Genomic DNA, 15,517 nt, shown 5'->3' with positions numbered 1-15,517 from the left:
CCTTGTGCCTCGTCAAGCCATTTGTTGATGAGGTCAAGCTCTTGATCGGAGAGTTAGAGCTTCCAATCCATCTCCTCCAGGGCAGCGACGTTAGCAGCTGCGGCCAGGGATGAGGCATGCGACATCAAGTCAATTCTTATAAGTCTAACTACTGGCTTACGGATACTTGACCCTCTATAAGGTTTTTGCAATCCTCGTAGAGTCTCAGGGGCTATTATATATATATGACCTGCTCATACTTTGACTAAAAAGGGTAAAGACCGTTCTTTGGGAAAAATACATTACTAGACTAACCTCAAAGCCTGTTAGAAGGCCTTGGACGGCGTCGTTCAGTCTGGTTTGGACGGACTGAACACCCCGTAGAACCGCACCCATGAGGGCACGATGCTCATCAACCATGACGGACTTGTTCACCAGCTCCTCCAGCGCGCCCGGGCAACCCGTCACCGCCCGGTTGTTGGTGTCCGGCGCGGGTGGCAGGACCTCAACCCCCTCCCCATCGGAGGGCGGAACCGGCACCTGTGAAGGCCTTGGGCGATCAGGTGTGGTCGGCTGGGAGGGCCCGGACGACCCGGATTCCCCTCCCGCACTAGCCAGGGGGGACGCACCCTCCTGGTCTTCGGTGATCGAGGCGCCAGCCTCGGCCATGGTGGCGTCGCCCTCCTCCCCCGTGTTCGGACGGGGAGGGGTCTTCCAGGACAACACTTCCCCGACCTCTTCGGGGATCAAGGGAGGTGTGGAGCGCGACGCGGATCCGCTGTTCGCCAATTCGGCGGCAGAGACTTCCCCTCCGAGGTCTACTCCGCGGGGTGGCCACGCGGTGGGCTGAAACGTCATACAATCAGCTTCCATGAGTAAGGGACTATTGAAAATAAAGCAACTACAAATACCAAAATACGTACCTGGCAGCAGGGAGCTTGACCCTGGGTTCCCTCTCCGGAACTTTCTCGGATGCCACAGACTCCTCTTCAGAGTCCGAACTGTCACAGGTTCAGCTTGGGCCTGCACTGCCTCTTTTGGGCCCGAGGAGGTTGTTCCTCCTCGACGTCCCCCGACGACGCCCTCTTCTTGGAGTGGGAGGAGGCGCTCTCCTCCTCGTCCTCCTCTTCGTTCCCGTCTTGGGCAGACGGGGCGGCAGTGTCTCCGGACTTGGTGTCTAGACGACCTCTTCGGCGGAGGCCCTCTCTAGCCTCCGGTAACTCCTTCTTCTTCTTCCCCTTCTTTTCTGGCGCCTTGTAAGGCGCCAAGACAACCAACCCCTCCAGTTGAGCCGATCGAGGCCCTTCGGGTGGAGGAGTCGGGCTACTGATCTTCTTGGACTTCTTGAGCCAGCCCTGTAAAGGCCACAAACGGATGTTGAGATCAGGTTTTGTGCGGTATGTCCTCTCAAATATGGACCGGGGAAGGGATTAATTACCTCCTTCGGCTGGGTTGCGGCGTCGAGGCTGGCGTCTTCATTCTCGGCTGGCCAGTCCTCCTGGGACTTGAATAGTTGACCCCACACTTTGTCATGGGTTGTCCCATAGAGGAACTGCATGGTGGCGGGATCATCAGGCTTGTAAGCCCACGTGGGGCTGGCCCTTTACTGATGTAACACCCACGATGCAGATATATCTCCCATGTGTCGGGGCACGACTTAGAGGCATAGCCGCATGGTAGGTTTGTCGCAAGAGGGGTAATCTTCACACAATCCCATGTACTAAATAAGAAAGGGATAAAGAGTTGGCTTACAATCGCCACTTCACACAAATACAAGTTAAACATACATCATCCAGAATACAATCAAGGTCCGACTACGGAACCAAAATAAAAGAAGAAAACCCCAAATGCTAGATCCCCGGTCGTCCCAACTGGGCTCCACTACTGATCAACAGGAAACGAAACAAAACAACGATCAATATCTTCATCAAGCTCCCACTTGAGCTTGGTTGCATCACCTGCACTGGTATCATCGGCACCTGCAACTGTTTGGAAGTATCTGTGAGCCACAAGGACTCAGCAATCTCACACCCTCGCGATCAAGACTATTTAAGCTTAAAGGTAGGAAAGGGGGTAGTGAGGTCGAGCTGCAGCAAGCACTAGCATATAGGGTGGCTAACTAAGGCAAAAGAGAGCGAGAAGAGAAGAAAAGCACGGTCGAGAAGCTAATAATGATCAAGAAGTGATCCTGAAACTACTTATGTTCAAGCATAACACGAGACCGTGTTATCTTCCCGGACTTCGCCGAAAAGAGACCATCATGGCTACACACGCGGTTGATTCATTTTAGTTAAGTTAAGTGTCAAGTTTTCTACAACCGGATATTAACAAATTCCCATCTGCCCATAACCGCGGTCACGGCTTTTGAAAGTTCAAAACCCTGCAGGGGTGTCCCAACTTAGCCCATCACAAGCTCTCACGGTCAACGAAGGATATTCCTTCTCCCAGGAAGACCCGATCAGTCTCGGAATCCCGGTTACAAGACATTTCGATAATGGTAAAACAAGACCAGCAAGACCACCAGATGCGCCGACATCCTGATAGGAGCTGCACATATCTTGTTCTCAGGGCAACACCGGATGAACACTACGTACAGCTAAAACCATCCCTCAAGTTTCCCCGAGGTGGCGCCGCAAGTGGCTCTGGTTTGGACCAACACTTAGACAAGCACTGGCCCGGGGGGGTTAAAATAAAGATGACCCTTGAGTCTGCAGAACCCAAGGGAAGGTTATACGTTGTTAGGCAAATGTAAAACCAAGGCTGGGCCTTGCTGGGGGAGTTTTATTCAAAGCGAACTGTCAAGGGGTTCCCATAACACCCAACCGCGTAAGGAACGCAAAATCAAGGAACATAACACCGGTATGACGGAAACTAGGGCGGCAAGAGTGGAACAAAACACCAGGCATAAGGCCGAGCCTTCCACCCTTTACCAAGTATATAGATGCATTAATTAAACCAGATATAATAATGATATCCCAACAATATCCATGTTCCAACATGGAACAAACTTCATATTCACCTGCAACTAGCAACGCTATAAGAGGGGCTGAGCAAAGCGGTAACATAGCCAAACAACGGTTTGCTAGGAAAGGTGGGTTAGAGGCTTGACATGGCAATATGGAAGGCATGATAAAGCAAGTGGTAGGTATTGCGGCATAGCAATAGAGCGAGCAACTAGCAAGCAAACATAGAAGTGATTTCGAGGGTATGGTCATCTTGCCTGAAATCCCGCAAGGAAGAAGAACGAGTCCATGAAGAAGACAAACGGACGTAGTCGAACGAATCCTCACAACTCCGGAACGAAACCGAAGCTAACGAGAGAAGCAACCCGGAAAGAAGCAAACAACATAGTAAACAACCATCACATAAACATGTCATGATGCACAACCAAGTACGATGCATGTCCGGTTTAATGAGGTATGGCATGACAAAGTGCAACAACCAAAACTACAAATTAAGTGGAGCTCAAAATGCAACGGGTTGCATGTTGATGGAACACCACATCAATTATTTAGTTCACTCTCATTTAGGTACTCAACAATATTAAATGTTGTTAAACATGGCAAGAGGAGAAGCATAAAGAAATTATCTATTTTAGGCAAGTTTAAATGAGGCCGGAACGCCAAACAACAATTCCGGTAAAACCCCATATGCATTTAGCAATTTAAGGCAAACAACAATTTTAAACATTTCAAATGTTATTATCATGATGCGGATGACATGTGCAAGTTTTATGCAAGTTTATGAAAATGTTGATAAGAGCATGTTATGAAGCATTTGTCATCGTGACAGAAACGAAAGGGGTGCCACGGCAACGATAACGGGAATGGTACCACGGCGGCGAAACAGAAATGATGCCACGGCAACATTCCGCTGATCTGGTAGCTCACGGGGATACCGGTGCAAAAGGAAAAGTGACGGAAGCGTGTCATGCAAGGATGGTGGGGTGCTCCCGGATACCAGGTGTCCCACATGACGGTGGCAAGGCAAAAGAGGGGCTTCGTGCAACGAACAACTCCGACACGGAGCAAACACGGGCATCTCATACACCACACATGCATTCGTTGACGGGTGGTCGTTCTCGGCGGTATACCTTTAAAGCATGCAAACGGGACGGTTTGAGTTCGTCGAGGGAAGTAGAGGAAGTAGTCGTTCCCGCGATGGTAGTATAAGTAGTGGTACTATCGGTCCTCGACGGTAGTGGTACTATCGATCCTCGGCGATGGTAGTGGTACTTGGTGAATCTGAGTTCTTCGCAGGTCGTCATCGAACTTGGTCAAAAAAACACGGCGTGGGTAGACGTTCACTCGACGGTCTTTGGCAACGGTCGTCGCACACGGTTCATAGACGTTCAGGTCTTCCGTAGAGGTACTCGACGCCTCCCGGATGTGTAGTCGTACACGCACGTTGATGAACTTGACGAATCCGAACTCTTCGAGGGTCGTCGTGGTGCTCGTTCATGTAGTAGTCGTACACGTGTCTTCGGCGGGAGTCTTCGGCAGAGGTACTTGACGTCCACGGGTATATTGGGGTCTTCGGACTTGCCGGCTTGATGTGGTCGATGTGGACGGCTAGCAGGAGGTACTCGTGGACGTCGGTGTTGCGTGTACGTTCAACGGAATGGGACTTGACGAAAACCCCGAAGATGTCCTTGGCGTTTCCTGGTTCGATGGTTGCGGCTTGCTCCGGCGCGGGGAAAGGCAAGGAAGAAGGGCGCGTCGAGTAGAGCAGCAGCGAGGAGGTGTGGTCGTGGTAGCCGAACGAGGCAGGGGCAGAACTTGGGGAGGCGATGCGATGGCGGCGCGGTGAACACGTACGCGAGCAGAGGCATGACGTGAGGCGAGGACGAAGCAGAGACGACCCGAGCTCGCAGGTGACTGGGGCGCCGCAGCATGGTTCCGTGAAGCAGAGGCAACGGCGGCTTGCTGGAGGATCCTGGCGGCCGGAGGTAACCGGGACGGTCGCTGGGCTTGGGGAGGCGCCGGACTTGCTAGACCTCGCGATGAAGACCCCGGGGAAGCAGGGAACGAGGCGACGATGGCGGTGCTCCACTCCTCCCAGTGCACCTTCGGTGAGGAGAGTTGGCAGCGGGGACGTGGGCGCAGAGCGACGCGCTTTAGGGCCGGCACGGTGGCCTCCATGGCCGGCGGCCGTGCGGTCTGAAGGAGCTCCAGGCGCGGGCTCGAGGCCAAGGCGGCGGTGAGGCGGGTCGAGGGCGGCGGCGCTGGAGAGAAGCGATGAGGGGAGGAAGGGAGAGGCCATGGATCGGGCGAAGGAGCTCCTCTCCCTCGGCTCGATGCGTGCGGGCGTGTGTGTGGCGGCGGAGGAAGGATGGGATCGAGGGGGAGAGGGTGAGTGCCGAACGGGAGTGCTAGGGTTAGGATGGGCTTCTGGTAGTGGCTTCTGCTGGGCCTTAGGCGCAGATGGCCCAGGGGAGGTTGGGCTGGCGCAGGAGGTAGGGAGGCCCAGCTGGGCTGGCTGAGCTCTGGTGGTGCTGGACTGGGCTGCGCTGGATTGCTGTTGCTGGTACTGTTTCTGCCTCTTTTCTATTTCTTCAAACAGAAATAAAAGGGCAAAAAGTACGGAGGGATTGGAGGGGGTGGTGAGAGATATGAAAATATCCTCAGGACCCTAGAATTATGCCCTATTTCAATAAAATGATTTGGGGGGTTTTAGAGGTTGAAAAATAATTCAAGTTTGAATTAAATTCAAACTTAAGCCATTTTAAAACCTAACCAAAACATTTCCAAAAGAGGTGAAATTTGGCGGAGGGGTTTAGGACAATAAGTTTGACTATTTGGGAGAAAATGAACATTAAAGGAGAAGGGAAAATGGCACTCATAGAAATGGAAGAAAAGGAAGGAAGGAGGGGGTGATGGTGCAAGAACCACACATGGAGCATGCAACATGATGCATGAATACAAACACACAATGCACATGATGGGGATGCAATGCAAATGACAATATGCACAAATGCAATATGATCAAGATAAGCATGGCAATTAAATGAGTAGAAACAACATAACAAAAACAAAAAGAGACCAAAAGATGGAACCCCAAATGGAATTGGATGGAGATCAACATGGATATAATGCCAAATTGGGAAAAGTTACATATGGGGTGTTACAACACTCCACCACTATAAGAGGATCTCGTCCCGAGATCTAGGATGGCACCGGAGAGAAATGAAAAAGGAAGAGAAGAGGTACAACTAAGTTGCTTCTTTGACAAATGAGTGAAACCAAAGAACCTTGAGAGGTTGAACAACTTGAAAGAAAGAATACAATGAAGATGAACAAAGTTGAAAACGCTCCATTAGAAAAGAGGAACGAGGAAGACAAATTTGGACAGCACTCCGGTTGAAAAGAGATGCAAGACTTGATATGTTGAAAAGAACTTGAGCAGAGGACACAACACTCCGGTTAAATGGATAAGCATGAAAGAACATGATCCTCACAAATCGAGATGATTAGAGAATATTGCAACAGCACTGTCGGGGATATACCCCATGGCGTAAACCGGCCGGAAGTATAAACCGGCCGGACTGGATGACTCACTGGTAACCCGCCCGGAACTTGGCGGTTCACGGGCTACCCGCCCGGTCTTGGCGGTTCATTAGTAACCCGTCGGGCGGGCCAGATGGATGACGAGGCCCATGGCCCAGAAGGCCGGTTCATGTTTAATGGTGGGCCGGTTTATGAGAAAAGCATAAGGAATATTCCCTTACAAAGGAGGCAAGACTAGGACTCCACTTGTAATAGAGTAATCCTAGTCCTAATAGGACTAGTCATGTAAACCGCCCCTTCAACATATATAAGGAGGGGCAGGGCACCCCAAGAGGGAGAAGATTCACAAGTTCCACAGGTTGGACAAGTTAGGTTTAGACAATAGCTCTCGAGATAGAGCACTCTTGTAACCGTGATCATGATCATCAATATCAATGAAGCAGGATGTAGGCTTTTACCTCCACCGTGAGGGGCCGAACCTGGGTAAAACCTCGTGTCTCTCGTCCCGCTCAACCCCTCTCAAGCTACCACATAGATGCGTTGGCCTCGCGACTAAGTCCTAACACTAAGGGCCGGCTCATTACAATGTGATGAGTCGGGTCTTCAATAAGGTGAGCAAAAAATGACTTTGCATTAGCCCCCAAGTGTCATGGTGCATGCTTGCAGCGACATGAGACTTGCATATTTGATATAATCTTCAGTTGAATAATGTAGCCCCCAAGTGCCGGGTCGTGAGCCTGCAGCGACTCGGGACTATTCCTTCAATTGTCACGGCAGATGTCATGCTCGAAGAAATTGATGGGTTTAACTATCTCATTCTTGACAACTTGCGAATCATGAAACACGAAAGAAATTGTCAAGAATGACATAACACCACCGCAAGAGACAAGATAGAAAGAATTGCACTTCGGAATGCAAGATGAAGAGAGCTTGAACTCCTGATAACAAGACATGTGTTGAACACCATGTTTATTTTAGAGTATAACTTGGCAGATCAAAACTTCGAGGGAAATCTTGACGAACAACTGAAGAATGAAAGGAATCCTTGATGAACCACCATGTAGAGCCTCCATGAAGAACTCCAGTAAACAAAATGATGATAAAAAGAAAGAGAAGTTGACAACACAAGGTGAAGCCTTATAATGATTTAGATCGATCTCTGTGGTGATATAATTGCGAGAGCTTGGAACTCCGGGAAAGAAAGGATGAAACAATTTAAAACCGAGAACTTGATGAGCCTTCGGAATAAGGAATTGAATTTACTCGATGAAACAAGAATAAGAATTACATTATGCTTATCCTTCACCAATTTAAATTGATGACAAGCAACGGATTTGGCATACTACTTATTCTTGTAGAAATGATTAAGATAGATATAGCGTAAACTTGAGAAAGTCTTCAACGAACCACCGTCAGGATTTGAAAGAACGAATGAATTTATATGATAACCAAGGAATAAAACTCATGAATGAACCACCGTAAGAATTGAAAATGAACGTAGCACAGGCACAATTCACCAGGAAGAATTGGAAAACGAATGAAGATACTTGCTAGGATTCATATACATGAGAACGAAGAGATCACGAGCTGATTAGAGAATACTTGAGCGATGCACCGGTAAGATTTGGAGAACGAGAGCTAAAAGCTGGAACGAGTAATTCTGAGATGATGAGCTCCGGAGAATCAAACTGAAAAGACTCCTGAATTGTTCCTGATGGGTGAAAAGAATTTTCACAATTGAAAACAATTTATGAGAGGATGGCCTTAAGCTAGAACCATGAATCTTTGGAAGAATGGATATGATTGCAGAGAAACTCTCCTTTGGTCTTCAAATCCGAGAATGACGATGAGAAACACCACCATGAACTATTGAGACACTCCGGAATAATAAAGAATAGAAAAGTTGAACCAATGCTGAAAAGAATTTGAAAGATCTTGGAGAAAGACATATGACTGATGATAATTCATTCTTGCGTCAAACTTTGAAATGAATTTGAGAAGCTCCAAGAAAATTTGAAGAGTCAGGTAAGATCCTGGGAAAAGACCTGTGGGTTAGGGCCCACTCAAAAGAAACATCGTTGAAGAGATTGCTTGAAAAGAGAGATTGCACCGGTTGAAAAGGATCGACATGACAATCTCGATTATCATGAAGGATTAGTATTCACATAGAAATGTGAGAACACCGTTTCGGAAAGGTATGGAATCAACACTTGACATCGAAGCAACTCGAATACCACAACTCAAAACAAAACAAAGGTTTGGCTTGCAAAATAAGCCGGAAACAAACATATGATAGATCCCATATCTTATCATGTGTCTGTTGGAAAGATTATTCTAGGAGCTACTTAAATTACCACCTATAAAACTCCCGAAACTTTCTGGTTATGCAATCAGGTGTTGGGGATACAGGGGAAGCATAATATCTCACCCAAAACTAGCAAATCCTACATCCAGCTGTATCCATCCTTCAACACATAACCAAGAAAACTTCGGAAATCATTTACCTCAACCTTCGAAAAGCATCCGTTATACGAGTTATGGCAATACTCCCGAACTCCCGCCCCAGTACTGGGTGGCGTCGAGGTTATCTCACCAACAACTGCATAAAAGAGATTTTCAATGTCGGCAAACTCAGGTATTCCAGAACTGCAACGATAAAATTGTGACGACAACACCTCGGAGCTCAACTCCCCGGGACACTGCCACAACCCCTAAATGTCAGGAGGCACCAAGAACAAAGTTCTCGTCACAAAACCATCGGAACGATTCCAAGATACCCGCGTGATCCTATTTTTTCGTGAAATTTGAGGAGAGAAGAGTCAAAACTCTACGTCAGGAGGCCTCACCAGAGCGACAAAGGGACTGGGGAGTAAAAAGAATCCTACTCTCCGATATATATAATCCTAAGACTCAAAACATTTTGTTCTAGACTCAATAGCGTCAGTGATTCGATCAAGCAGGGGGCTCCTAAGTCGGGGAAGGCTCTGATTACCAACTTGTAACACCCACGATGCGGATATATCTCCCACGTGTCGGGGCATGACTTAGAGGCATAGCCGCATGGTAGGTTTGTCGCAAGAGGGGTAATCTTCACACAATCCCATGTACTGAATAAGAAAGGGATAAAGAGTTGGCTTACAATCGCCACTTCACACAAATACAAGTTAAACATATAGCATCCAGAATACAATCAAGGTCCGACTACGAAACCAAAATAAAACAAGAAAACCCAAATGCTAGATCCCCGATCGTCCCAACTGGGCTCCACTACTGATCAACAGGAAACGAAACAAAACAACGATAAATATCTTCATCAAGCTCCCACTTGAGCTTGGTTGCGTCACCTGCACTGGTATCATCGGCACCTGCAACTGTTTGGAAGTATCTGTGAGCCACAAGGACTAAGCAATCTCACACCCTCGCGATCAAGACTATTTAAGCTTAAAGGTAGGAAAGGCGGTAGTGAGGTGGAACTGCGGCAAGCACTAGCATATATGGTGGCTAACTTAGGCAAAAGAGAGCGAGAAGAGAAGCAAAGCACGGTCGAGAAGCTAATAATGATCAAGAAGTGATCCTGAAACTACTTACGTTCAAGCATAACACGAGACCGTGTTCTGTTCCCGGACTCCGCCGAAAAGAGACCATCACGGCTACACACGCGGTTGATTCATTTTAGTTAAGTTAAGTGTCAAGTTTTGTTCAACCGGATATTAACAAATTCCCATCTGCCCATAACCACGGGCACGGCTTTCGAAAGTTCAAAACCCTATAGGGGTGTCCCAATTTAGCCCATCACAAGCTCTCACGGTCAACGAAGGATATTCCTTCTCCCAGGAAGACCCGATCAGTCTCGGAATCCCGGTTACAAGACATTTCGACAATGGTAAAACAAGACCAGCAAGACCGCCCGATGCGCCGACATCCTGATAGGAGCTGCACATATCTCGTTCTCAGGGCAAGACCGGATGAACACTACGTACAGCTAAAACCAGCCCTCAAGTTTCCCCGAGGTGGCGCCGCAAGTGGCTCTGGTTCGGACCAACACTTAGACAAGCACTGGCCCGGGGGGGTTAAAATAAAGATGACCCTTGAGTCTGCAGAACCCAAGGGAAGGTGACAGGTTGTTAGGCAAATGTAAAACCAAGGTTGGGCCTTGCTGGAGGAGTTTTATTCAAAGCGAACTGTCAAGGGGTTCCCATAACACCCAACTGCGTAAGGAACGCAAAATCAAGGAACATAACACCGGTATGACGGAAACTAGGGCGGGAAGAGTGGAACAAAACACCAGGCATAAGGCTGAGCCTTCCACCCTTTACCAAGTATATAGATGCATTAAAGTAAACAAGATATAATAAAGATATCCCAACAATATCCATGTTCCAACATGGAACAAACTTCATCTTCGCCTGCAACTAGCAACGCTATAAGAGGGGCTGAGCAAAGCGGTAACATAGCCAAACAACGGTTTGCTAGGAAAGGTGGGTTAGAGGCTTGACATGGCAATATGGGAGGCATGATAAAGCAAGTGGTAGGTATCGCGGCATAGCAATAGAGCGAGCAACTAGCAAGCAAAGATAGAAGTGATTTCGAGGGTATGGTCATCTTGCCTGAAATCCCGCAAGGAAGAAGAACGAGTCCATGAAGAAGACAAACGGACGTAGTCGAACGAATCCTCACAACTCCGGAACGAAACCGAAGCCAACGAGAGAAGCAACCCGGAAAGAAGCAAACAACATAGTAAACAACCATCACATAAACATGGCCTAATGCACAACCAAGTATGTTCTACCTCTTGAGCACTGTGTTGGTTTCCCCAAAGAGGAAGGGATGATGCAGCAAAGTAGCGTAAGTATTTCCCCTCAGTTTTTGAGAACCAAGGTATCAATCCAGTAGGAGGCTACGCGCAAGTCCCTCGTACCTGCACAAAACAAATAAATCCTCGCAACCAACGTGAATAGGGATTGTCAATCCCTACACGACCACTTACGAGAGTGAGATCTGATAGATATGATAAGATAATATTTTTGGTATTTTTGTGATAAAGATGCAAAGTAAAATAAAGTCAAAGTAAAGAGCAAAGGAAATAACTAAGTAGTAGGGGATTAATATGATGAAGATAGACCCGGGGGCCATAGGTTTCACTAGTGGCTTCTCTCGAGAGCATAAGTATTCTACGGTGGGTGAACAAATTACTGTTTAGCAATTGACAGAATTGAGCATAGTTATGAGAATATCTAGGTATGATCATGTATATAGGCATCACGTCCGAGACAAGTAGACCGACTCCTGCCTGCATCTACTACTATTACTCCACTCATCGACCGCTATCCAGCATGCATCTAGAGTATTAAGTTAAAAACAGAGTAACACCTTAAGCAAGATGACATGATGTAGAGGGATAAACTCATGCAATATGATGAAAACCCCATCTTTTTATCCTCGATGGCAACAATACAATACGTGCCTTGCTGCCCCTACTGTCACTGGGAAAGGACACCGCAAGATTGAACCCAAAGCTAAGCACTTCTCCCATTGCAAGAAATATCAATCTAGTAGGCCAAACCAAAATGATAATTCGAAGAGACTTGCAAAGATAACCAATCATACATAAAAGAATTCAGAGAAGATTCAAATATTGTTCATAGATAGACTTGATCATAAACCCACAATTCATCGATCTCAACAAACACACCGCAAAAAGAAGATTACATCGAATAGTTCTCCACAAGAGAGGGGGAGAACATTGTATTGAGATCCAAAAAGAGAGAAAAGCCATCTAGTTAATAACTATGGATCCGTAGGTCTGAAGTAAACTACTCACACTTCATCGGAGGGGCTATGGTGTTGATGTAGAAGCCCTCTGTGATTGATGCCCTCTCCGGCGAAGCTCCGGAACAGGCCCCAAGATAGGATCTCATGGATACAGAAAGTTGCGGCGGTGGAATTAGGTTTTAGCTCCGTATCTGATCGTTTGGGGGTATGTAGGTATATATAGGAGGAAGGAGTACGTCGATGGAGCAACAGGGGGCCCACGAGGATGGAGGGCGCGCCTGGGGGGAGGGTAGGCGCGCCCCCTACCTCGTGGCCTCCTCTTTTGTGTCTTGACGTAGGGTCCAAGTCTCCTGAGTCTTGTTCATTGAGAAAATCACGTTCTCGAAGGTTTCATTCCGTTTGGACTCCCTTTGATATTCCTTTTCTTTGAAACCGTAAAACAGGCAAAAAACAACAATTCTGGGCTGGGCCTCCAGTTAATAGGTTAGTCCCAAAAATAATATAAAAGTGGATAATAAAGCCCAATAATGTCCAAAACAGTAGATAATATAGCATGGAGCAATCAGAAATTATAGATACGTTGGAGATGTATCAGTATGATGCATGTCCGGTTTAATAAGGTATGGCATGGCAAAGTGCAACAACCAAAACTACAAATTAAGTGGAGCTCAAAATGCAACGGGTTGCATGTTGACGGAACACCACATCAATTATTTAGTTCTCTCTCATTTAGGTACTCAACAATATTAAATGTTGTTAAACATGGCAAGAGGAGAAGCATAAAGAAATTATCTATTTAGGCAAGTTTAAATGAGGCCGGAACGCCAAACAACAATTCCGGTAAAACCCCATATGCATTTAGCAATTTAAGACAAACAACAATTTTAAACATTTTAAATGTTATTATCATGATGCGGATGACATGTGCAAGTTTTATGAAAGTTTATGAAAATGTTGATAAGAGCATGTTATGAAGCATTTGTCATCATGGCGGAAACGAAAGGGGTGCCACGACAACGATAACGGGAATGGTGCCACGGCGGCGAAACGGAAATGATGCCACGGCAACATTCCGCTGATCCGGTAGCTCACGGGGATACCGGTGCAAAAGGAAAAGTGACGAAAGTGTGTCATGCAAGGATGGTGGGGTGCTCCCGGATACCGGGTGTCCCACATGACGGTGGCAAGGCAAAAGAGGGGCTTCGTGCAACGAACAACTCCGACACGGAGCAAACACAGGCATCTCATACACCACACATGCATTCGTCCACGGGCGGTCGTTCTCGACGGTATACCTTTAAAGCAAATGGGACGGTTCGAGTTCGTCGAGGGAAGTAGAGGAAGTAGTCGTTCCCGCGATGGTAGTAGAAGTAGTGGTACTATCGATCCTCGGCAATGGTAGTGGTACTTGGTGAATCCGAGTTCTTCGCAGGTCGTCATCGAACTTGGTCAAAAAAACACGGCGTGGGTAGACATTCACTCGATGGTCTTCGGCAATGGTCGTCGCACACGGTTCGTAGACGTTCGGGTCTTTCATAGAGGTACTCGACGCCTCCGGATGTGTAGTCGTACATGCACGTAGATGAACTTGACGAATCTGAACTCTTCGAGAGACGTCGTGGTGCTCGTTTATGTAGTAGTCGTACACGTGTCTTCGGCAGAGGTACTTGACGTTCACGGGTACATTGAGGTCTTCGAACTTGCCGGCTTGATGTGGTCGGTGTGGATGGCTAGCAGGAGGTACTCGTGGACGTCGGTGTTGCGTGTACGTTCAACGGAACGGGACTTGGCGAAAACCCCGAAGATGTCCTTGGCGTTTCCTGGTTCGATGGTTGCGGCTTGCTCCGGCGCAGGGAAAGGCAAGGAAGAAGGGCGCGTCGAGCAGAGCAGCAACGAGGAGGTGTGGTCGTGGTAGCCGAACGAGGCAGGGGCAGAACTTGGGGAGGCGCTGCGACGGTGGCACGGTGAACACGTACGCGAGCAGAGGCATGACGTGAGGCGAGGACGAAGCAGAGACGACCCGAGGTCGCAGGTGACTGGGGCGCCGCGGCGTGGTTCCGTGAAGCAGAGGCAACGGCGGCTTGCTGGAGGATCCTGGCGGCCGGAGGTGACCGGGACGGTTGCTGGGCTTGGGGAGGCGCCGGACTAAATGGACCTCGCGATGAAGACCCCGGGGAAGCAGGGAACGAGGCGATGACGGCGGTGCTCCACTCCTCCCAGTGCTCCTTCGGCGAGGAGAGTTGGCAGCGGGGACGTGGGCGCAGGGCGACGCGCTTTAGGGCCAGCACGGTGGCCTCCATGGCCGGCGGCCGTGCGGTCCGAAGGAGCTGCAGGCGCGGGCTCCAGGCCAAGGCGACGGCAAGGCGGGTCGAGGGCGGCGGCGCTGGAGAGAAGCGATGAGGGGAGGAAGGGAGAGGCCATGGATCGGGCGAAGGAGCTCCTCTCCCTCGGCTCGATGCGTGCGGGCGTGTGTGTGGCGGCGGAGGAAGGATGGGATCGAGGGGGAGAGGGTGAGTGCCGAACGGGAGTGCTAGGGTTAGGATGGGCTTCTGGTAGTGGCTGCTGCTGGGCCTTATGCGCAGATGGCCCAGGGGAGGTTGGGCCGGCGCAGGAGGTAGGGAGGCCCAGCTGGGCTGGCTGAGCTCTGGTGGTGCTGGACTGCTGCTGCTGGTACTGCTTCTGCCTCTTTTCTATTTCTTCAAACAGCAATAAAAGGGCAAAAAGTACGGAGGGATTGGAGGGGGTGGTGAGAGATATGAAAATATCCTCAGGACCCTGGAATTATGCCCTATTTCAATAAAATGATTTGGGGGATTTTAGAGGTTGAAAAATAATTCAAGTTTGAATTAAATTCAAACTTGAGCCATTTTAAAACCTAACCAAAACATTTCCAAAAGAGATGAAATTGGCAGAGGGGTTTAGGACAATAAGTTTGACTATTTGGGAGAAAATGAACATTAAAGGAGAAGGGGAAAATGGCACTCGTAGAAATGGAAGAAAAGGAAGGAAGGAGGGGGTGATGCTGCAAGAACCACACATGGAGCATGCAACATGATGCATGAATACAAACACACAATGCACATGATGGGGATGGAATGCAAATGACAATAGGCACAAATGCAATATGATCAAGATAAGCATGGCAATGAAATGAGTAGAAACAACATAACAAAAATAAAAGGAGACCAAAAGATGGAACCCCAAATGGAATTGGATGGAGATCAACATGGATATAATGCCAAATTGGGAAAAGTTACATA

Source organism: Triticum urartu, chromosome 1 (genome assembly GCF_003073215.2).
Source record: "Triticum urartu cultivar G1812 chromosome 1, Tu2.1, whole genome shotgun sequence".
Classification (NCBI taxonomy): Eukaryota; Viridiplantae; Streptophyta; class Magnoliopsida; order Poales; family Poaceae; genus Triticum; species Triticum urartu.
Note: the sequence above shows the minus strand (reverse complement) of the source record.